Source organism: Amphiura filiformis, chromosome 19, assembly GCF_039555335.1.
Source record: "Amphiura filiformis chromosome 19, Afil_fr2py, whole genome shotgun sequence".
NCBI lineage: Eukaryota > Metazoa > Echinodermata > Ophiuroidea > Amphilepidida > Amphiuridae > Amphiura > Amphiura filiformis.
Window position 1 is genome coordinate 44038812 of NC_092646.1, and position 26191 is coordinate 44065002.

Here is a 26191-nt window from a genome sequence, read left to right on the forward strand (position 1 = left end):
ACTGACTACGCCACTGCCTACATTTATAGTATAATTACGGAGCTAGTATCTGACTTGTAGTATAGTGTTATAATAGAAGGATATTATTTCCAGTAGCCCCAGTAACTGTTTAGGCTTTAACCTCTAATGTTCATATATAGACATCCTACGACCATTACAACGTTCCGACGTTATATTGACGTTATTTTACTGACGTGTCCGCTGGGATAGGAAGGAAATCCCAGGAAGGAATTTAGCAGTTATGTTTCATACATACCTCTTTTAAAAATCCCCCGTCTCCTATCAATAGACAGAAAGGTAAGGCCAGTGTCAAAAACACCTGCAATGGGTATTGATCACAAAATATTAACACCTGGTTATTATTCATTTTATTGCATGGTTTGACATTGTTAGTTAACTATTTCAATAAACCCTTTTGAAATATGGCGGATCCAAAAGGAGAGGGCGTACTTTGAAGTGAGTAATCTTTTGTCAGCAGAGAAGCATACAAAAGATTACTCACTTCAAAGTACGCCCTCTCCTTTTGTACCCGCCATATTTCAAAAAGGCTTATAGTCGAAGCGTCCAAAGTGCCTTCCGACTTGATGACATGGCGAGATAAATTATCTTGATATGTCAACTTATCATAATACTAATCACAGAGTGTCCGTCCGTCCGTCCGTCTGCGCGCTATCGCGTTCTCGCGGTGCGATATTGCGTTCTCGCGGTACGATATCGTGTACTCGCGGTGCGATATCGCGTGTTCGCGGTGTGCTATCGCGGAGTATCAACTAGGGTGTGCGCAGAGTACCACATCGCGCATCGGAAAGCATTACAGTGTGAATAACAGGTGCATCTCATCGGACCAATAGGCCTATTTTCAAGACATGATTAACATAAAAATCATCAGTTATGGTAAGGCCTATATAACCCGTTTGCGTTCACATTTCTCCCGATTGAATTGACGGCCTACATCCAGACACTAAGTCCTCCAAGTTGGTAGCAGGACAGGGCTTTCAGATTGCTATAATTATCGTAGTAGTATAAAAGGTCAGGACAAGTATTATGGGTAACGGGTGTTGGGTAATTAGAGATAGGCCTATCGCGAGAACCACCCAACCCGAGAACCGCGAAATCTAGTTATCAATATTATGGCGACATGGTCAGATAAATAACACGCCAATTCGACATACGAAAAATTCTATGTAGACATGGCAAGAAAAAAAGGAATAGGCTTACGCATCATACACAATAAAATATTACAAACTAGCGCACGAGATCAAATTAATGATGCTTAATCGTTATTCTTAATATATCAATATACGGGGGAAAGAAGAATACCGATTAAGCATCATTAACTTGAATAATGTGCTTGGCTTCAAGCCTACATTTAAAGGAGTATTTCGTGATCCTAGCATCCTCTATTTATGTCATTTTTCATTAGATATCCACGAAAAAACCTATTCCCAAAATTTCAGTTGATTCCGATTTTGCGTTCGCGAGTTATGCATGATTATGTGTATTACACTGCTCCATAGACAATGCGTTGTAATTTCGTTCTGGTGCACCAGAACGAAATTCAAATTTCACGATATCTTTGCTAAACGAATTAATCTGCAAGAAATATTTTGTACATAAACATTATGTAGCCGGAGGTTTCCAGTGATATAAAAATCTCAACTTTTTTTAGAAAAGTGGGGGATGAGGCTGTGGATCACGAAATGCCCTTTTAATACCTGGCACAAATTTTTCACAAAATCTGCCCATTTTTTTATTGGTTTTTAATATTGATTTATAAGTGTGCAACCTTTTCCGAAATGTAAAAACACTGAAGATAGGGACGGAAGGCCTTTAGAGACATTATTTGGTGATGTAAAATCTGAAAGGTTAAGACATTAGCTGTGAGATCATGTAATGTAAGATATTAAAATTTAAACCTGTATTTGAGCTAGGGTATCTAGAGCTAGGCACTTCGCGCGTACATTTCCCATTAGAACTGGGGCCAAAAGTATGACCAAAATGTAGTTATCTTTACCCCTCTCCCTCCCCCAGACAACTGACCCTGTTCCGGAACTTAGCATATGTATACTTACATGCCAATACCACGATCACCAGTAATGTAACAGCTAAGTTCTTCATTGCGAAATTTACTGCCTTCCTCGTAAACTTAACTTATTCTGTATTAAGTCTATGAATTCCTTATGCAATAGCCTATTGGTCACGAAGTAGCGAGCTGGTTGGCAGAGGTTCACCTATATAGTGTACTTTCTTTTGTGAGTTCAAGCTAAGGCAGATATTCTTTGATAAATATTGACCAATATAAAAATCAATTATCATGTTGCACTAGGGTGCTTAGTTCCGGAGTTATAGAGTAAATTAGGTCCAAGGTCATGCACAGAGGTCAAATTTGTCTCAAATTACGAAATAGGAAAACAATTTGTTTGGGAAATGTATAACCTCGGAAATAGATGAAAGCATGTGTCAAATGTTATGCATGTAGAAATTTCTATTGGACTTTGGCTGCATTAACTCTGAAGGAGGATATGACAAGGCAAATTGCACCAAAATTGTGAATTAAGTATATGTTTGAGATTTCTTATGTTAAGGTTGAGTAATTTGACACCAGTTTCGATGAAATCGGACCATTTTGAAATTTTGACCTCTGTGTATAAAAGTTCTGACATTTGACCTATTCGACCTTATTACTCCTAAACTAAGCCCCGCATAATATTATGACAATTTACTTTTTTATTCCCTGTGATGAGAGAAACAATATTAAGATACGCTACAACATCATAGGAATATTTTTCAGTTTTAGCCCCACTGTGTGTGACCTTCGACCCCTCATGGGAACCACATGAGGCATTGAAAAATGAAACAATCAAATCTTTATCCTTTCAGGTTTATGGATGCCAAAAAACATTGCTTCCACTAATTTAGCAAAAAGAAAATCCCAAACCCATAGTGCCCAGTACTATAATAATACAAATAATGCCAAGCTCTATTCAGATCACAATCACAGACCATTATTGTCTGTATAGTTTACACTCAAATTGTATATTTTGCGTTGCCTATGGGTACTTCCCAATAGAACAACAATTCAAAAAGTGTGCATAGGCATCGACAAGGGCTCGGATAGGGACGTTTTCGCGTATTTGTTTGTTTGTTTTTTTTGGGGGGGGCCTGAGAGCACATTAGACATATCGAATTGCATTCTGAATACGAGGAATGTCTTTCTCATATCAAATATTTATGATAACTCTCCGTTCTAACGGTGGCTTCTTGGTTGTGATATATTGAGCGAATCAGATCAGTCACGTGCTCAGAGAAGTCCATTTCTCTCATTATTCTCCATAGCTGCCTATGCCGCACACAATCAAATGCCTTGGAGTATTCAATGAAGCAAAGGTATAATGTAGAGTCCGAAGTTTTCCGTTTTACGGAAAACGGAAGAAAATCACGGAATCGGAGGTACAACACGGAAAATGATATTTTTGTATGATGTGACAAAAATTGTTAAAAGATAAGAGAAATAAATGTTAAAAACAATCATGAGTTGTGTATGTCAATTTTTATGATAAAAATACTGTTTAATAATACCGAAATAAAGGTATATTACCAAGACATGGACCCTCTATATCCCTCCAAACATCGTAATAGTCGGCCTATTTTCGTGAGAATATTCCAATCAGAGCATATTGATCGCGATATTAAACACTTTATTATGACATTAATATCATTGTTTATACATTTTAAGCTTTATTCATGACACGGATTTACCAATTTTACAACACGGATTACAACACGGAAAATGGATTTTAGGAAACGGTAAACTTCGGACTCTGGTATAATGGTTGTTGGAATTCCCTATTTTTCTCTACTAGCTTCCGATTTGGTTTCTTGTCCCTCTCCCTCCTCTAAAGCCAGCTTGCTCAGGTGGTAACTCACTCTCAAGATGATTTCTAATTTTCTCCGCAATGATATGAAGGAGGACTTTACTAGCATGTGAAATTAAGGAGATGTTGCAATTGTTGGCACATTCTCTTGTGTTATCTTTCTTTGGTAAAGGTAGTAAAGGTAAGTCAACTGTCCTTTTCCAGCCATCTGGCCATTTTCTGTTCCATATCTTGTTGCATAGTCTGTGAATTATTGCAACACCTTCCCCTTCACTCTCTTTCAACAGTTCTGCCTTTGAACCTCTTCATTGCTTGGCTTACCTCCCTCATCAGGATCTCTGGTTCGCTATCAGTACCTACACTTTCAATCCCATCCTCCTCCTTTGCCTCGTCTTCATGTGAAGCTATAATATTTAGCAGTATTGTTTTCATCATCATTTAATTTCTGCGTCCTCCGTTTGTATGTTTCCATTCTCATCCTTCAGTACCTTGAGTCTTGGAAGTCAATAAACAGGTATGCTTTGGTATTTTTTTATACATATCTTTGATGTTGCCTGAGAGACTATCACTTTTCACTTCAGCACATTTCTTGGTGATGAAAGAAGTTTTGTTCCTGTTTAACTCACGATACTCTCCACATTGATCTTTGTTCTTCACCTTTGTTTTAAACTTTCTTCTTTGTCCAGCCAATTTAAAAACCTCTTCTGTGAGCCAGGTTTTTTTTCTTGCTCTTACATCTAGGAAGAGTCCCTTGAGCTGTTTTGTCATTGTTTTCTTTATGCTCTGGAACTGGTTCTTAACTTCCATTCTGTATTGGTCATTGATCTTGCTGGCTGGTTTTTGCTGTCGCTTGATCCTCCTTAGTTTTATTCTCATGGTAGATATCAGAGTTGGTGATCAGATTCGCAATTTGCTACTGGGAGGGTCTTTGTGGATATGAAACTAGATTTCCATCTTTTTTGTTCCAATATGAAGTCAATCTGATTTTTGGTACATTGATCTGGTGATGACCAGGTATATAGTCGTCTTGGGTGTTGTTTGAAGTAGGTGTTGATAATTACAAATTTGTTCTCTTGGCAAAAGTCAACAAGCATCTCTCCCCTCTCATTTTGTTCTCCAAAGCCATTACTGCACATCGCATATTTATTTGTCTTTCTTGTGAATGCTGTCTATTGCCTGTTGTAGCTTATCATAGAATTGTTGGATTTCTTCATCACTTGATGCAGAAGTAGGTACATATGCCTGGATTACTGACATATTCATTGGTTTGCCTTGGATACGAATGCTAATGATTCTTTCATTTACCGGGTTGTAACCAAAAACGCATTTGGCGACCTCTTTGGTGACCACAAAAGCATATCAATGCTCTCTTTTACTCTATGTACCAGAACAGTAAACAACGTGGTTATTGAGTGTGGTGAAATGCCCTTTTTCTGTCCATCTCATCTCTGAAATTCCAGTTATATGCCCATCATTTCTCTCTAATTCATTTGTTAGAATGTCTACCTTTCCCTGATTCATCGCAATTTTCGCAATTTTCAATGTTGGTTTTGTGATGTGCCCTGAGTAATTTAATTGGATGATTTATCTTTGTTTACAATTAGAATCTATTTGATGAGACATTTTAGGGATTCCCCTTTCTTGCATCAACTTGATCAAAAACAAATTGAATGGATAGCTGGGAATTCCCCTTTGTGTTGCACAATTGGAAAGTCCCCTGAGATTGTAAAGTGAAAATGATGTCATGGAATTCCCCTAAGGAAGTGATGTAATGAGAAAGGTTAATGTTATAATTAAGGCTTGGGAATTCCCAAGATCACATTTGGCTATTAATACTTGGGATTTCCCAGTGCTTGATATATGTAAACACAATTATTCACAGTTGATAGTGTTGATCTGGGCTAGCTAGCTAATACGCTTACAGTCCAATTCCTTCAAAGAAAGGAATTAAAGACTTAGATTTTGTTCGCTTAATCAAACAGTGTATTTGTGTTGTGCATTCGTGTGAGTTCGGGTGATTTTGGCCTTGAGTCAAGTACGACTCGTAACAGTTTCCAGAGGTTACATCTGGCATCATTCGCCTTGGGATTGTCAGCTTCCACGCCTCCTTGCGGCTTTAATAGCGTTACAGCGCCATTGGTGCCCAGGCAGATGTCAACTGTTCTCTCTTCCTCAGTAGCTTTTGAAACACCTTCAGGCCTAGGGGTCCCACTCTCCAGTGCCATATCTCTCTTTACGTTAGTTGTACTCATACTAGGTTTACGTGGCAATTAGTTGTTGGTGGTTTGTCGTTGCCTTCCACCATTGCGCAGTAGAAATAGATACCAGCTAGTAGCTCTCCAATCCCATGAAAAACCTGCCAGTAAGACTTGCCTTTGACTTCATCTTCTGCCAAGTATCTCCGACTGAAATCTGTTGCTGCCCACAACCGGCGTTTGATAACATTTCTTTCATCATGGGTCCCACTACCCCACTCAAGCTACCGGAGTTGCCTCACCATTTGAATAAAGTATATGGTGTAACGCCACAGTAGCAGCATTGCAATATAGGGGTTTTTGACGGATTCCCTAACCTAATAGCGAACTAAATCACTTAAAAATGAGTCTCCGACAACCCCGTTGACGAAAAAGAATATGTTCTAGAAAACTATAAAAACATACACAACAATTACTGATAAAGGTACATACATCTAGACGATTTATAGCAATTTATCAATTAATTGATTTTATTATATCCGAATAGTATTTCAATTTTATATGCCTAAGTTCTCCTCGTCATTTTCACGTTGTTCTTTCAAACTTTCCAACAACAATGTTTCTAAAAGTTTGTCCTCTTTTTCTTCTAGAGCTTCTACCAGTCTACCATCGTCATCTTGGTCTTTAACTTTAAGATCTTCCAAAACATCAAGAATCTCTTCTGCACGGGATATTTCCTCCAGCATAGCTTCGACAGTATTGAAATCTGTACATGTAAGAAATAAATATAGTAACAAAATTACAGATGACTCGTTATATATAGTATGTACCTTTACATACTTTATGCTATAATACAGGTGCATATGACATGACCACAGAGGGCGGCCCGGTGCAGGGCCTCCAAGAACCATTACAGGCCTGGAGGAATCTTGAACACAGACTCCCTTTGATCATCAGTAATTTGTACTTGATTTTGAAAGTAGGAACGAGTTCTTGATATAAATTATTGTTATTATATCTAACTCTCTCTGTGTTGTGCAAGTTGTTTTGTGGTATTGTTCCAATTAGAGAAACTGAGAGATTATGTAGATAGAAGCGCGAAAATTTAAAAGAAATTTTATACTCATTTGGTCATAATCAAGGTAAATGATTGTGGTCATTAAAACCAGTAGGTTATCCAGTTATCAAAAAGAGAGAAAGAACGGAAAGGATAGGAAGGGGAAAAGGGGAAAGGAAAAAAGGGGGAACAAGAGAACTTGTTGTCTTGAGATATTACCATGACGTCCATTATTGTACATATGATCTTAGTTTGTTCTATTTTGTACAAAAGAAAAATATGCATGGAATTTTTTTATGGATATATTACTAATATGACACCAAAAAAATAAAAAAATTCAAAATTCAAAACCACAGCAAATTTGCAAATTCGTCAAATAGTACATTGTATTTTCTGTTGTATGTTGTTTGAAACTTTTTTGTCTGCGGGTCCTTTTATCAGTTTTCTAAATTTACTGGTCGAGCACGATAAGATTTCGGTTAAATGCATCAAATTAGTCAAAAATAGTCTTAAAAAGTCAATTTTTCTGGGGGCTTTCCTACTGGAGCTCTGCCCCTGGACCCCCAACAGGGGCCTAGCCCTGAGCCCCCTAAACCTACGTACCTTTTTTATTAATAGTACGTCTCCTCTGAGAGAAGCCAGTTTCAAACACACCTGCAATGGGTAATGACCACAAAATATTAACAAATTATTATTATTAATTTCATTGCATGGTGTGACATTGTTAGTTACCCATTTCAATTAAATTTCACACCTGCAATGGGTATTGGCCACAAAATATTAACAAATAATTATTATTCATTTCATTGCATGGTTTGACATTGTTAGAAACCCATTTCAATTAAATAATTTTGAGATTCAAACCATACTGCAGTTAGATTAAATTCAGCAAACATAAAAATGTTTTTAAAACGTTTTACAAAATCATAAATGGATAGTCCGATCGGACAAAGTTTGAAATTTGACCCCTCCGTAATGACCTCTGTTGACCTCAATTTTATTTGGCGCATATATTCCCCTCATATCAAGGATTCCACCCACCAAGTTTGGGCCCGATTGGACAAAGTTTGAATTCTATGACCTTTGACCTTGACCTCCGATGACCTTTAAAACCAGCCGAAGGACATGCTTTATATGAAATATCGGATCGATGCGTCGAAGCACGGCGAAACGCATAGCCGGACAGACAGACAGACACACACACTTCGCTCATTATTTTAGTAGTATAGATGTATGCTGTGGTCCGGAAAGAATAAACGAATTGTGAAAAAAGAATGGTTCAGAATTTGTATGTAGGGTATCAAAGGAAATGCTACATGTAGATGGTATATTTGAAAGTGACTCTGAAAGGGTAGTGCAAAAGTGACTCGCAACTAGGGCTGTCCCACACATTTACTAGCGCCAAAACTACAAAGGCCCATGGCCCACATGTGGCACACTTACATGGCCCTACCCCGTAAAATGTGACTTTGTCTATTTTGGCCTCAGAGATCAAAGGGCCCCAGGACCCAAATGTAAAAATACCCAGCGTACTGTTTCTCTGCAATTAAAGCAGCAGCATGACCCTGAGATGGTACAGTGATAGCCCTATAGGGGCTCTATACATAAAAGAACCCCATATGTAATCTATATGGTCGAATCCAACGAAAAGTGTACACGACATGTTCAGGGCCATAACTTAGAAGTATTAAACAGCTGGCTTTCATTTTTGTATTGTGTTTATTCGCCTTGATCATACGCTTCGCGCCATATATAATAAGACCCCCTTAGACACAGAGACCCAAAAACATGCTATTTTGACCCATTTTTTCAAAATATTTCTTAAGGTATTTTTAAAAACATCTATGTCAGTTATGAAAAGCAGTCATTGGATTGAATCTAAATTGATTTCCTGAAAGGTGTGTATTCAAAGATTGCCTGTTCAATTTTTCACATATTTGTACATAATTATGAATTTTTTGTGATAACTTTTTGCGTCTTATATAATTATAATTAAACTGTTATGGTTATCTCATACTGACGAACCATATATAAGTAGGCCTATAAATCGTCCATGGCAGTGCTACCGACTCATCTTTAGTACGAAGCCGTTTTTGGCCATTTTTGGTATGCTGGCTATCCGAGCTGAGCTAGCGAATTGCACTTCATATTGTGCAACCACACAAGGCACATTATAATATTTAGAGCGTTTCCACCAAGGCCATTTCACATTATCTTGTTAGTCTTCCATTTTCTCCATGTGTTTCTCCATGTGCTAACAGGGTCTACAACGTCTGGGGCAGTGTTCTGGCGGACTTCGCCAAAGCATTCGATATGATTGACCCCCCGGGGGATTGACCACACCATTATGATTGAGAAAGTTATCCGCCTGGGAGTTATACTATGCCGTAGACGACTTTTGGTAAAAAAATAATGAAAAAAAAATTGCTATTAATCATGATGAACGCATTCAGCACCGGCAGCACAAAATTAAACAAGATTTTCTTTAACATATATTAGCCAGGACATCACTCAACCTGGTTTAAAAGTTAAACAACTCAAAGTTGTTTGATTTTTAAACACGCAATTGTTTAAATAAATAAACACCTGTTGTTTAAAAAAAATTGTTGTTTAAATATGGTTGTTTGAACTTTTAAGGGTTGTTTAAAAAATGTTTTTATCACTAGGATCCACAACATGCTCATCTATCAAGGCACAGTTCTTTAACCCTAATACATTTGTACATTTATTAAATGACCTTAGAAAATTTTGGTACAAAAACTCATATTCTGCAACTTGAGGTCAAATTTTGCACTATGAGTGTTTAGTTGAGGTTATTGAACTATGCCATTGGGATGAGGCCATTGTGGTCCATAGTGTATTCAGTGAAGATTGACCTTGACCTTGGCCATCTGCTTCATGATGTCCTGCCACTTCCTTCTGTCTTGAGCTAGCTTGCTAGCTTCGACCAAAGAGCTGATGTTTACTTTGCTACAGTCGGCTTTCAGCTGTGCTTTCAGGCAGTCACTCCATCTTTTTGGTGGTCTCCCTCTTGGGCGTTTGCCATGGATATGTTTCTCAAGTGCTAATTTGAGAAAACGTTATGGTGGCATTCTCTGGATATGGCCGAAGTATCGGAGTCTTTTTGTTGATATTCTGAAGATTGTTCATGATGCAGTCATGGTCCATGGCAAAGGCGATTCGACCTTTGTGGCATTAAACCAAGTTAACAGGAAATTAATCCAGTAAATCGATTCAGTAAAGCAAATAAGCTCATGCATTCGATCACTAACGGCAACCAGCTTCGGTCGATTACCCCAGCTGCAGCGTGTGTAAACTCTAATTTGCATAGAGGCTGTACGTGAAATTATTGATTGGCTCCAAACAAAGGATTTGAACCGGTGCACGTAATCATGGCGCAGTGCAGTCCATTCAATCAAATGTTGTCATCAACCTATTTGATCGCAGTGCATTGTTATGTGTGTGAGACGAACTGTCGCGGTTGATTGCAATCAAACAAACGATGTCTTACGTATTACTTTGTTCCGTGATGAAAATCGTGATGTTTTATTTAATCACTCTCGAAAAATGTATTTCTTTTGTAGGTCTATTACTTTGTTTTGTGATGAAAATCGTGATGTTTTATTTCATCACGCTTTAAAACAAACGATTTCTCATGTATTACTTTGTTTCGTGATGACAATTTTGATGTTTTATTTCATCACTCACGAAAAATTGATTTCTTATGTATTACTTTGTTTCGGGATGAAAATCGTGATGTTTTATTTCATCATCACGCTCTAAAACAAACGATTTCTTATGCATTATATTTGTTTTGTGATGAAAATCGTGATGTTTTATTTCATCACGCTCTAAACAATAATTATAGTTACATGCATTTCAAGAAAAAAATCGTATTAAAACGGTAGGCCCTATGTTGTTTAGAAAAAATGTAGAAAGTGATGATGATGATGATGTCGATGATGATGATGATGATGATGATGATGATGATGATGATGATGATGATGATGTCTCCAAAAGTGTCCCGGTTTGTTTTTCTTGCCCTAAATCGTGCGTATCTATTAATAAGGCACTTCAATCATCAATAATCAGTCCCGTGACGGCCTCCACTAACTAGCTACTAACTTGGGTTTATGGGCGCTGATATTTCATGTTCACTGTCACTTATTTATCAGAAAAGTGCGACCCTTTGTCAATCACCTACAGTACCCAATTTCGGCATACTATATAAGACACTCATCATGATGATTGCCAGAGAATAGTTAAGATGTAGCTTGTACCGTTTTTTTGTGGCATCCTTCAGAAGTGAGCAGTCCGATACCAATATTTTCGGTCAAATCTCCATTCAATTAACACGGGGAGTTGGCTAGCTATGCCTTGCCCTCACTCATATTTTACAAAAGTGCGACTATTTCTGAACATCTAACCTAGCTGTAATTTTAGGTCATGTTAGAGAAATATATTTGCTAGAAGTTTGGAGAATACCTAACATATTGGCTGGTTATTTTTCACACAGTGATGTTAACTAGGCAAGTGCCCATTCTTGCAACGTACATCATTTGTAGGGGTCACGCGTCAATGGTGAGAGCACTGTGTATTGTGTATAGGAAAACGGACAGTAACTGCAGTATGTTACGTTTTATCGAACATTTTACTTGTGTGTGTGCAAGTATATCATTTAAATCGTTTGCTATTTTATGTATGTGTGCAAACGTTCAATAAAATTCCTCGGCTTCTCACCACTCGTGCATGCTTGTCAAAACGGCCATCTTGGATTATGCAAATGACGCATTGCCATTGGTTGTTTACGTCACGTGTTTTCTTTATTAAACAACTCGTTGCTTAAAATGCCGATTTGGCGGTAAATCAGTATTTTTTAAACAACTCTGTTTAAATTGATCTTTTTTGTCTTTTCGTTTCTTTTTGTTTAGAACAATCAAGCGCAGATTTTTTTGATTTTGAACAACTCTGTTTACTTTTCTTTTGAACAGCGAAATTTTAAATAGTATTCTAATGGTTGAACTCAAAATTATACAGATGTTTATCACAAGTATTAGCATTCAATAAATGGTTATAAAAAGTTTTATATAATTAGTGACAGTACCCTTACGAAAATGGCACGCAGTTTTTGAACGCATGCAGCATGCAAGCAGCACACGTGCCGCACCGCATGCAGCACGCGTGCAGTTGGTAGCGTGCGGATGCGTATATTTGGAACGAGGCACGCATGCAGGAAAGCGTGCAGATACTTGCTGCATGCGTGCAGGTCATGAGCGTGTGCAGTTTGCATGCAGCATGCAAATCCATTAGCGTGCACTGCATGCGTGCAGCACGTACTGGCCATATATATGCGAGACAAAATCATGAAAAAAAAATTAGTCTTACATAACCTGGCTATCCATTTCACAATGAACCAAAATTGCCTAGCTTAATTTTATACAAGTCACTTATATAACTTAACCTACCTGATTTTGAACCTGGGACCTTCTGCATGTGAGTCTGATGCTTTACCATTTGAGCTATTGGGGTATACACATTTGATTAAGTGTTTTAAGTTAATATAAGCAATATTTTGATGACTAAACCGGCCAAAGTGCATCATTTTATGAATATTGATCAAATTTACTGTGAATATTGATAACATTCACTATAAAAATGTTGAATTTTGTTTTGATTTTTTGCAGTGCCAATTAACTGTTGATTCATGAATGGCATACCAACATCGGCCCAATGTTGCAATGCCAACTATCGAAAAAGAAATGGCATTCCAACATTGGGCCAATGATGCAATGCCTATATTGAAACAGGAATGGAATTCCAACATTGGCCCAATGTTGCAATATCAACTTTCGAAACAGGAATGACATTCCAACATCGGCCTAATGTTGCAATGCCAACTATCGAAACAGGAATGGCATTCCAACATTGGGCCAGTGTTTCAATGCCAACTATCAAACAGGAATGGCATTCCAACATTGGCCCAAAGTTGAAATGCCAACTATCGAAACAAGAATTTGCTTGCCCTCCCCTCTAGACCTGCCAAAATATGCTTGCCCCCTCCCCTGTTGGCCTGCCAAAAATTGCTTGCCCCCCCCCCCTCCCCTCTTGGTCTGCCAAAAAATCTTGGTCTGAAGGTTAAATACTTAGAAAATTTTGGTCCGAAGGCTAACTTATTTATTCATTGTAAACATTTAAATATTTTCACTTCTAGATCATTGCCAAATTGTGACTTGATGTCAGTTGTGTAAAGGTGAATTAGTCATTGAAAATCCTGCATTTTACCTTTACTGCTTCTGGAAACCCTGTATGCGTGCAGCATTCTAACTTTGTGATCTGGAAATCCTGCATGCATGCAGCAATATGCGTGCTGCATGCAAGATGCGTGCAATTTGCATGCAGTCCTACAGTCCGCACACAAGTGTAGTCTGCACGTAATTTGCGTACAGATTGGTAGTCTGCATGCAGGTTCTGCAAGCAAATTGTGTGCGCGGTGGATATTTGTGTGCGGTGCCTGCATGCACTCAGCTGGTTCGCACACATGAACACGCTACCAGCAGGCCTTGCTTGCATGCTGCACACATCTGCACGTGTGCTGCACACGGCCGCACGCGTGCTGCATGCTTCCGCACACATTTTTCATTGCTTGCATTTTCGTAAGGGTAAAGGCAAAGTATTCAACATAAATTTTATCTTGGTTTACTTATGAGGGTTCACATATTGAACAATTCTGATTTTGGGATCTACCGGTTTATTGATCGCGGAACCCCGAGTAATAATCACTGGGTAGCTAGCAAACAGAGTACTGTGACTAAAAAGATCAGATGTGGACAATCTACCGGACAATCTATCAATTGGTGTTTTATGTATATAGGCTATATAAATGTAACAGCTAGCGTACGCACGATGGGCAAGTGGACTACGGAGAAGTTTACTTGGCAGTTCGCAGATCCATTGTTCCTTAATTGTGGCTCACAAGTTAAAGGAAATCACCGGCAATCACAACATAATGCCTAATATAATCATGTAAGAAAAATAATTATCAAACACAAATCACGTGGTTTTATTTAAAACAAACTCATAATGACAATAAAAACGAATAAAATATCAGTCTCTCAACACGCGATATTCAAAATTCCCGGGCGCTGACATTGTCGAGTGTAATGGCGTCTCTGTAATACAATGAAGGCTGACGACAATTGAGCACAAATAACCATTACGTCATTGCACCTAGACAATTTCGGCGCGGGAATTTTGAATATCGTGTGTTGAGAGCCGACTGTTTTTATTCGTTTTTATGGTCAATATGAGTTTGTTTTAAATAAAATCATGCGATACGTGCTTTGTAATAATTCTTCTAACATATAAGGCATAATGTTGTGATTGCCGGCCTGTTCCTTTAATAGAAGTTTATAAAAATATACCGAAATATATTTACGAGGGTCGGCTTTACAAATCTGCTATTCATCATTTATGACAAAACCACTCAATAAGATCTTCAATCACACAGGAGAGTTATTCAATCGTCATACCATTTTGTATTTTATTTGAGTTTTGAATACTTCTTTTTAGACTTTACATCACGGTTGTTTGATGTATATAGAATTAGCTTCATTATAACTAAAAGTAAACTATAGATGGCGCTATTTATCCTAAATCATATTATTTTATTTGCAAGGGGTAGGTGATTAATACTGCCATTAAAACAGCTGGAATATGTGAAACAAGCAACAAGGAAATTTTATAAACATATTTTATAAAACAATAAAAGGAATTATTTGTATTAAAAGCTTGAAAGAGTAATTTCCAGTAACTAAATTGAGCCACCAATGTTGTCATTAATAGATACATTTTATATCCGGAAAAGCTATAAAAGTGAATAATTTTGTAAAAGAGGGGGAAATAAAGTTGAGAATGACTCACAAGCATCTGTAAACATTAGGATGATATCACATTTAGCTGTTTAAGCCTAAAATTTGGTTTTACATGATGTTTTGTTTGAAAAACTAATAAATGATCCCATCAAACAACCGTGACATGTGTCCATCTATCAAAAACACGCATAAGAGTATTCCTTTTTAACGAAAAAAGATTGATAGCAAAAAAAAACAAAGGATATATTGAAGTAAACTATAACCGTTTTAAAGCATATTCTAAGATATCATTAGTTTCGTCGGGACCGCCGTTTTTGGTACACCCTGTGTAATCATGGTAACCGACTTATAGCAATTTATCTAACAATTTATCAATTAATTTATTCATTTGAATTCAAGTTAATGTTTTAATATGCCTAAGTTCTCATCGTCATTTTCACGTTGTTCTTTCAAACTTTCCAACAACAATTGTTCTAAAAGTTGATCCTCTTTTTCTTCTAGAGCTTCTACCAGTCCACCATCGTCTTCTTGGTCTTTAACTTCAAGATCTTCCAAAACGTCAAGAATCTCTTCTGCGCGGGATATTTCCTCCAGCATAGCTTGTAGAGTATTGGAATCTATGTAAAAAATAAATACAGTAACACAATTATTATTACAGATACGTCGTTATAGTCTGTACCTTTACATGCTTTATGCTTTATACAGGGTGTCCCAGAAAAAATTACCGGGCGAACAAATTTGGACGTAAGTCGAGAAATAGACATCAGAATCCAAAAATCTAAACATCACCGTGTAGCCCATCTTATTTTGCATCTCATACGCCAATGTCGCTGGAATCGTTTGACTGATCGCGAAGAAATGAGCGATTACATAACGCATGTGTCAATTCACTTCATTCCAAGTTTGAAAGAAAGATCATTCAACATAATGCACACTAGTTGTTAACTGTCAATGGGCTCCATATTTTCTTCTGTGAAATCCTCGTTCTTTTTAAACAATCTGTTTCTTGCAAAACATTTAATTAGGTTTTGTTCAAATTTGAAAACCTGCACGATATTGAAAATGAAAGCTTGCATGTAAGATGATGCTCGGTACTTGTAAATATATATTTTTCGTTAAAGTTGCATAAAGAATTATTGCATAAAGAATTCCAGCTGGCTTGAAAATTTCTCACACGCATTGATGTTTTTGGAATATTTCCAAGAAATTGTAATGCAAAGTTTAAATCTTTTAAAACTTTAACAGTAATGATGTTGAATGGTATTAAAAATCACACGTAAAGCTGTAAGCACTTGATCATTGTTATTCTTGTCTCAAATGTTCTTTGGAAAGTTAAAATATAACATATTTGAACAACATGAAGAATTGGAAGTTGGAAAGCTTCCAATTGCAGAAATCAAAGTTTTATGGACAAACTGTTATTCATCTTCAGTGAAAGCATGAATGACATAACACCGTCCGATTATAAAATAGATAATATGGACTAAATTTAATGAGATACACACACTTTAGGCAGCGGTGAGCGAGTATGAAAAAAGCGTTTGTTGATCAAACTTGGAATGAACTGAATTGATGCACACATTATGTAATCGTTCATTTCTTCGCAACCCGTCAACCAAATAAAATAAAATTTTCGTATGTGCTGCACAACAAAATAAGCTATGCGCTACATTTTAAATTTTTTGATTCTGATGTCTATTTCTCGACCTACGATCAATTTTATTTGCCCGGTAATTTTTTCTGGGACACCCTGTATTTTCAACTTTGATCCAATATTTGTCACTGCACTCGAATTTGACATGACCACAGAGGGCCCGGTACAGGGCCTCCGAGAGCCACTATGCGTCTGGGGACATCGTGAACACAAAGCCCCTTTGATCAGCAGTAATGTGTACAGGATTTTGTAAGCATGGTTAGTGGGGACAGGTTCTTGATTTCCCAGAATGCCTTGATACGAATTACTGCTACTATTAGTAGGCATATCACCTCAAAAATAATCGCAGCAGAAACAAAATGAGGCCAATTTCAAAAATTTATTTAAAAAACCGGGTTTTTTTGGAATGGAGCCTCAAGATTAAGAAAAAAACAACGCAAAATTTTTGGAAAGAGTGTTTTTTTTGTTATGATGTATCAAAGAAATTGCCAAAAATAACAATCTTCATACGTACCTTTTTTTGAAGTCATATAAGAAGAACGTCTCCTTTTAAACCAACAGAAGCCAGTTTCAAAAACACCTGTAATAGCCACAAAATGTTAACAAATAATTAATATTCATTTCATTGCATGGTGTGACATTTTTAGTTACCCATTTCAATTAAATAATTGAGATTAGATTCCCAGCAAACACAAAAAATGTTATTAAAAGGTTATAAACATGTAATAAACGCGTTTTGGTCAAAACGTTAACATTTAAAGTTCATGCAAACGTTCTTAAAAGGTTTTATATGAAAAAAATACCTGGCCTACAATATTTTTTTAAATGTTGGCAAAATGTAGTTATTATATTATTACCTAGCTGGGGGGTTTTCAACCCCCCGAGCTAGGTACTGTTTTTTCTATCCGATTCTTCTTTCTTTCTTTCTTCTTCTGGCAACAAACTTTAAAATGCTACTCCTCCTACACGATACACCCTACAATTACGTAACTTGCACATATGTATCGGCTATATCCAGTGCCCATATTGTCTAAACAGAATTGGGATCAAAGGTCATTAAGGGGGCATTTCTAGTATTTAACCAAATACCTTCAAAATGCTTCTTCTGTCACACATTATATAGTTCAATGATGTCATTTGCATATATGCATCGGCTATACACCAATCCGAGAGGCGTTTACTGTATTTGGCCCTCTATTGACGGCAACACAGATGTACCAGAGCGGGAGATTTAATTCGTAATTCAATACTCATAATTGTGTATTGAATATCACTGCTGTGTATAATTCCCGGGTACAATTCTGTATAGCACACAATAAATAATGGATAGAACCCCCGACCTCGGGACACCGCAGTTTTACATCTGGGACACCGCAGTAATGGCGAAGTCGGATAGGTGTATACCACACGCCTATAACGTGCATACAGAATTGGGGTCAAAGGTCATTAAAGGGGTAAAATCTTACAATGGCATTATCTGGACATCTGTATGGGGTATGGGGCTCAAACTCGGTGACAACAAATCTCATGACCAAGGGAAGATTTTGCAGGGGTCAGTTCAAAGGTCATGCAAAGGTCAAATTTTAGAAATGCATTTCCTGGACATCTGTAAGGGGTACGGATCTCAAACATGGTGACAAAAACTTAATGATCAGGGGAATATGTTGGAAAACTTTAGAAGGGTCAGGTCAAAGGTTAGTTGGGGTCAAATCTTATAATTTTATTTTCTGGCTATTTGTAAGGGGTATGGGACTCACACTCAGTGACATCAAATCTCATGACCAAGGGAAGATTTTGCAGGGGTCAGTTCAAAGGTCATGCAAAGGTCAAATTTTAGAAATGCATTTCCTGGACATCTGTAAGGGGTACGGATCTCAAACATGGTGACAACAAACTTAATGATCAGGGGAATATGTTGGAAAACTTTAGAAGGGTCAGGTCAAAGGTTATTTGGGGTCAAATCTTATAATTTTATTTTCTGGCTATTTGTAAGGGGTATGGGACTCACACTCAGTGACATCAAATCTCATGACCAGGGGAACATTTTGCAGGGGTCAGGTCAAAGGTCATGCAGAGGTCAAATCTTAGAAATGTATTTTCTGGACATCTGTAAAGGGTACGGGGCTCAAACTTGGTGACAACAAACTTGATGACCAGGGGAACATTTTCGGAACATTTTGCAGGGATCAGGTCAAAGGTCTTAGAATTGCATTTTCTGGACATCTGTAAGGAGTACGGGACTCAAACTCGGTGACAGCAAACCTCATGACCAGGGGAACATTTTTGGGACATTTTGCAGGTGTCAGATACCTCCACAACACCAACACGCCCCAGCTAGGTTTGTGGTCTATGACCACCATTTGCCACTAGTTATATAATTATATTTGTCGACAAACATTTTCGAAAAATATTTTGTCAGCACTAAATAACATTGTTGGAAGGTTTTTCATCTAGTTTTCAGAAACGATTTCTGAATGTTATTAAAACGATTTACATTTTAGATAAACCAGCAGGTTTAAAAACCTTTTGTCAAAGTCGGTACCCGTTTTAAAAATGCAGGTATATTGTTATCCACCGAAAAAAAAACGCTAACAACGTAAAGTAATAAGCAGCAAGTTTAAAAAGCCCCCACCTCGGCTCAATTTTGGAAACCTGTGCTGATTTAAGGGAGGTGTAAAGAGCGAACCGTGGTTTGGATTCCAGAGGGAGGGTGTCTGTAAGAGGCACAGCCATCAGAAAACGAATAACTGAGACCTCGCGCCAAATAAACTTACTGCAGAAATTTTCCAAGTCTTTAAAAAAATAGGCATAGGTGGGAATCGAAACGGGCACCTTCCGGTTCTGAATCAACGGATAGTATCACTAAGCCACAGCCAACTTTCTATCTGCACTAAAACCTGTGATATTAATTCTTGATAAAAGCTTAACGGAAAAAATCAATACTAATGTACGATGTCATTCAAAATCAAATAGAAATCCCACAACTAAAGTAGCAATCGATAAATCTGCTCACTCAATCATCAAATAATTAATCGAAAAATAAATAAATAAATAAATAAATAAATAAATATAAATAAATAAATAAATAAAATGTGTCCGTTCTCTCGAGCCCCAAAACGTCATAAAAAATAAAATAAAAAAATAAATAAAAAATAAATAAATAAATAAATAAATAAATAAATAAATAAATAAATAAATAAATAAATAAATAAATAAATAAATAAATAAATAAATAAATAAATAAATAAATAAATAAATAAATAAAAAAATAAATAAATAAATAAATAAACGCACAGTTTCGAACAAGCGACGCCCAGAACAGCAATTTAGAAACCACAACGCCTTAGACCGCTAGGCCATAGAATCACACAGTTTCTTCGAAGTCAAAGAAATGTATTAACCTTTAACGTTACGCAATATTGGCACATGACACGGGCACATGTCTGCGGGTAAAGATACTGCATGATAGAAAGGCGCATAAATAATCTAAGGGTCTATCCCTGAAGTTAATGGTCATTGACATGTAACCAATTCTTTGTATACCAGTGTATATACCAGCTACAGTCAACATATAAAAAGAAGCATATTGTTAGGCGTAGACGCAATCATCAATGCGGGAAGTGATTTAAGTCCGACTGTGTGAACACGACTTGAATGTATATTCGTACTTTTTTTGATGGTATATAAATCGAACAGACAAGTTATTAGTTATGTTAAGTCGTGTTCACACAGTCGGACTTAAATTACTCATTACCGGTATTAAATTACGTCGGTAATAGTATCGGATATAAGTGGCAGTAGTCGTGTTCATACAGTCGGACTTAAATCACTTATTACCGGTCTTAAATTACGTCGGTAATAGTATCGGATATAAATGGCAGTGTGAATTAGCGTCGGATATAACTATATCCGACGTAATGTGCTTTAAATCCAACAATTTGTTCACACAGTCGGACTTAAATTACGTCGGTAATAGTATCGGATATAGGTGGCAGTGTGAATGAGCGTCGGATATAAAACAAATTACTATATCCGACGTAATGTGCGTTAAATCCGACAATTTAAAGCCGAAGATGACCAGGGTTAAGAGCTGTTAAGACCGATCGAAACGTTACGTCCGGTAATAGTAATTACGTGTGGACATGCAGCACTATTGGGCTGTCGGATATAACTGTGCGCGCAAAATTTTAAGCAGAGTCATAGGCGTAGATCCCGGGGATGGGAGGATAACCCCCCCCAATATTTTGCCAGGGGGGGGTGGTCCATACAATCATCCCCCCCAATGTTGACGCCTGATAATGGGTTTCTGACCAAATTAACCTCATATTTGCCCATTTTTTGCCCCAAAAGTGCAAATTTTCGCACGCTTCGCGCGCATTTATTCTACTTTTACACCATTATTTCATCAGTTTAGCTTCAAAATAGGTTTAGGTTTAGATTTTATTTTTTTATCTGATTTATTTTTTTTAAATAGCACAATTTTTCGTCATCATGGCTGCAGCTGCAAATATTAATATAAATAAACGCAATAGAGGGGTCAATTGTGAATGACAAGGAAACATTGGCTATCCTCAAAATTTGGAGAGACACGGGAGTATTTCTGGGATAAAAAAAAAAAAGCTTTGGGAGGAGATAGCCACGCTATTACATGACAAGGGGGAATTCCCCATACGGTCGGGGGAGCACATACACGCTAAGATAAAGGCACTGAAAACTCTCCATCGCACCCTCCATGATCGGGTGAAAAGTTCAGGCGCAGGAGCCTTATTGGGATGACCTACACGAGTTTCTAGGGGGTAGCAAATGTAAACCCTCCAGAGGGCTCTGCAGTGAGGGGGGCAGTATGGCCCTGGATGTAGATGGAGATGACATTTATTAAGCCAAAAGCATGATAACAGAAAGGCATGCAATTGGATTTTATAAGATGATTAGGGGGTCCCAAATATACGGAAAGAAAAATAGGGGATGTCATACAATATTTTTGATGACCAAAACGTAGGGAGTCACAACACAACATGACTACAGATAGTGTGTTTATTTTATTCCAAAAGACTGATGCCTTTTTGGGGGGTGCAAACGGGGCACACCGTCATCAACCCTATATCTTCGTGTCAAAAATTGCCGTGATAGTACGATGAATCCTCACGTTTTTCTACAGCTACCAATGGTGATTTTATTCGATATAGGCCGAGCGGCTTAGGCTAAGCATACAATTTGAGATTTTGAGAGCCTGCCACACTGTTTCTATTCTATGTTTTTACGATTTTCGCATGATCAGTATATGGCTGGCCGTAACCGCCACAACGTGGAGCTGCTACGCGTAGCTTACTTTTCGCTTCGCGGAGCTAAATTGACCAATCATGTTAGATCTTTTCATTACGCGGAGCCAGTGGATGCATCCTCGTTTCAGAGAGAGAAAACTCTTGCCAAAATTAATGTTTACTATGGTGATTTTAAATGAATCGATTGTAAATAAACCACGACCAGTTGTACAGGATTAATACCATTGTTTGATTAGTGTATAGTCAATGTTACCTTGCATGCATGTGTCATGTGTGTGGCGTGTTTGTTTGTTTGTTTGTCAGGCCAGGATCACTGACACCCACGGTACTGATACTGTCATACTATCACGGTGATCATATTGTTGAATGTTGTTGACTTTAAAATAATCATGATGCAGTCATGTCTACAGTACAAAAAAAAAAAAAGATTCGTGAAGTTATTTGTTCTTGCCAAAAGGATTGTACCCGGCAAAAATTATCCAATCAACTTACTTGGGAATTATGTAAAAGAAATATAAAAGATTTCACTGTAAAATACTGTAAAAAAAAGGCCCGATGTAAAAAAAAAAAAAAAGCTTTTGGAGAAATTAGAAAATGATGTTAAAGAATTAGAAGAGAAAATGGATAATGTTGGAAATGTATTTAAGAACAGATATATTGAAGCAAAGTCAAAACTAGAAAAGCTGTATAAAGAAACTACCAAAGGAGCTATAATAAGGTCAAGAGTCAAGTGGTTTGAGGAGGGTGAAACCAATTCTAAATATTTCATGGGGCTCGAAAAACACAAAGCAACTAGAAATTCAATTACAGAACTGAAGTTAAAAAACGGTAAAAATATCACAGACACAGATGACATTCTAAATGAATCTGTAGATTATTATACTAATCTGTATAAATCAAAAGAAATAGAAGATAAAGATATTGATGCCTACATTAACAAAACTCGTGTAGAAACATTATCAAATGAAGAAACAATCGAATGTGAAGGGCTACTAACAATTGAAGAATGTACAAAAGCAGTACAAACACTTAAACTTAATCGATCACCCGGAATTGACGGATTAACTCCCGAATTTTATAAATGTTTTTGGTCTGATATAAAGGAAATGGTTACGAACTCCCTAAATGAAGGTTTTGAAAGAGGTACATTGTCATTCTCTCAGAGACGAGGGATTATCAACCTACTTTACAAAAAAGGTGATAAAAACAATTTGGATAATTTTCGACCTATAACTTTGTTAAATTATGATTATAAAATATGTACTGCTGTGCTCTCAAATCGTGTCCAAAATATTCTTAAAAAGATTATAAGTGAAGAACAATGTGGATATGTTAAGGGTCGTTTCATCGGACAAAACATAAGAATTATTGAGGATGTTATTGAATATTGTAATGGTAAGAATAATGAATGCGCTATATTATTTATTGATTTCCAAAAGGCTTTCGATTCGTTGGAAATAAATTTTCTGTTGAAGTGTCTAAAAAGATTTGGTTTTGGCTCGCAATTTTTAAAATGGATAAAAACCATTTATGCTAATATAAATAGCTGCATTTCAATGAATGGATGGTTATCAAGATCATTTGAATTAAAAAGAGGTATTCGTCAAGGCTGTCCATTATCGGCCTTATTATTTATTATGGCGGCGGAATTTATGTCAATAAATATTAAAGATAATGTAGATATTAAGGGTGTCTCTTTCAAAGAGGAACCAGACCTACAAATTAAAATTGTTCAACTAGCAGATGACACCACTGTATTTGTAAATGATATGGATTCTGTTAAAAATGTTATGGAAGAAATTGAGAACTTCAGTTTTCTTTCAGGAATAAGTATTAACAAACAAAAAACTGAGGGAATGTGGCTGGGAATAAATAAACCCTCGAATTTAATTCCAGATTTTAAATGGACCGAAGGTCCAGTGAAATGTCTTGGTTTATATTTTGGGAAGGATAAGAAGATTACTGAGGACCTTAACTGGAAACCGAAATTGACCAAATTGCAAAAAACCTTAATTAGCTGGAAAGCGAGAAAACTAACATATTATGGTAAAATAACGATTATCAAAACGTTGGGTATCTCACAAATACTTTATAATGCCAGTAATCTAAATGTACCAGAGTATGTTGTTAAGAACGTAAACAAACAAATTTTTAATTTCCTTTGGGGTTCAGAAAGAGAAAAGGTTAAAAGAAAAACAATAACAGGTTATATGGAATATGGTGGTTTGAAGATGATAAACTTTGAGCATCAAATAGCTGCTTTAAAAATAAAATGGATTGCTAGAATTTTAGATGGAAATAACAATAACGCTATATGGAAGAAAATATCACAACATTGGTTCAAACAGCTTGGTGGATTGTCTTTAATACTCGAGTTTAATTGTAATGCGAAAGACATAAAAGAAATCGTGTATGACAAAATGCCTCTGTTCTATAAAGAGGTTTTAAAAGCTTGGTATACACTGCAAAACAGACAAAGGAAAAACATTTCTGTAAACAATAATACTGTATTATGGGGTAATACAAATATAAGACATAAAAATAAAGTTCTTTTCTTTAAGGAATGGATTGATGCAGGTGTAATACGCATGAAAGACATTGTTATAAATAATAGGTTTTTAAATTTAAATGAACTATCTCAAGTTATCAAAAATCCACTGAACATGTTCTTATTTCACAAATTAATTCATGCGATTCCGGAAAACTGGAAAAAAAGAGGTCAGGAGTAATTCTATGCCCTCCTGTAAAAAAAAAAAAAAATCATTCACTATTTTTTTTTTTTTTTTAAGCAATTTAAACATATATCCATTCTTGAAACGAAAGAAATTTATATTATGTTAAATACTGATCTGGAGAAGCCTGTGTGTATTCAGTATTGGGAAAAACATGGTGTGTATGCAAGAGTGTGGGAAAAGGTATTTCAATTTAAAATTCGAAACAGAATTGAAAATAGATTGGGGCAATTCCAATTTAATGTGATATACAATCTTATTCCATGTAAAAGGAATTTGTATTTATGGAAACTTAGTAATTCAGATACATGTGACTTTTGTAATAGTACAGATAATTTGGAACATTTCTTTATGTGTTCAAATAACAACGTATTCTGGATTAAATTTTCAAACTTTATTTGTCAAATGGAAAATTGCAACTTGTTTAAAATAAACCTGGAAAACATTTTATGTGGGTGGGATATTGAAAATAATGAAAAACATTTAGCTAATATTTTAATTGTTTTGGGGTGTTTTGCTATTTACAAATCTAGAATAATATACAATGATACTGGAAAATCTGTACCTATATTGATGTTATTTATTCAGGAAATAAAAAGAATTGATCAAATAATGTTGAATACAAAACGAAAACTGAGGATAAATATAGATAAAGAAAAATGGAATTATAGTAAAATATATTGGAATATTAAGTAATGATACTACATTTATAATAATGGTAAGAAGAAAGAAAAAGAGAAAAAAAAATGTCTACAGTAGAATTCACCACGACCTTTGAAGGACTTAAACCCCATTAAAAGCTATTAAACCAAGATAACACTCAATGAAAACAGCTCAACTATGTTACATCAGATCTTCTCTGGTTAAATACACACTGCACTTGTGTCTGTTTTACCTGTGCAATGAGCAATGAGCTGGTATTATAGTTTCAGTTGGGTGAACGATTATAAAGCGAACGCAAGGTAACAATACTGTGGGCTTTTGTTTACGAAATGAGACAATAGTCTGCTTATTGTTAACCAGCGTTCTTGAAAATGAGAAGCTTAATGACTTAACACAGTTTAGAAATAATTTCTTCATATTTTTTGGTGTTATCTGTCGTTTACATATCCTTCCTAAAACACTAAAGTACCAATATTTCCAAACACCTAAATTAGCTAAAAATTTAGGACATGTTACAAAACTATATTTCTAGAATTTCAGAGAATACTTTAAATATTGGCCGGTTATTTTTTACACAGTGACGTCAACTAGGCAATGGCCTATACTTCTAACATACACTATTTGTAGAGGTCACGCGTCAATGGTGAGCGCACTGAGTATTGTGTATAGGAAAACGGACAGTAACCATGGTAACTACAGTATGTATGGCCTACTACTAGTATATAAAGTAAATCCGAACTGGTTTGCAGTTTGCTGAAGGTCGAATTCCGCAGGGACACCGCGCAAGTTATACAAATTAGCTCCCGGCGATACACTGCAGATCGCAGAACTGTGTGCATAGTTTACCACCACTCTGCCTAGC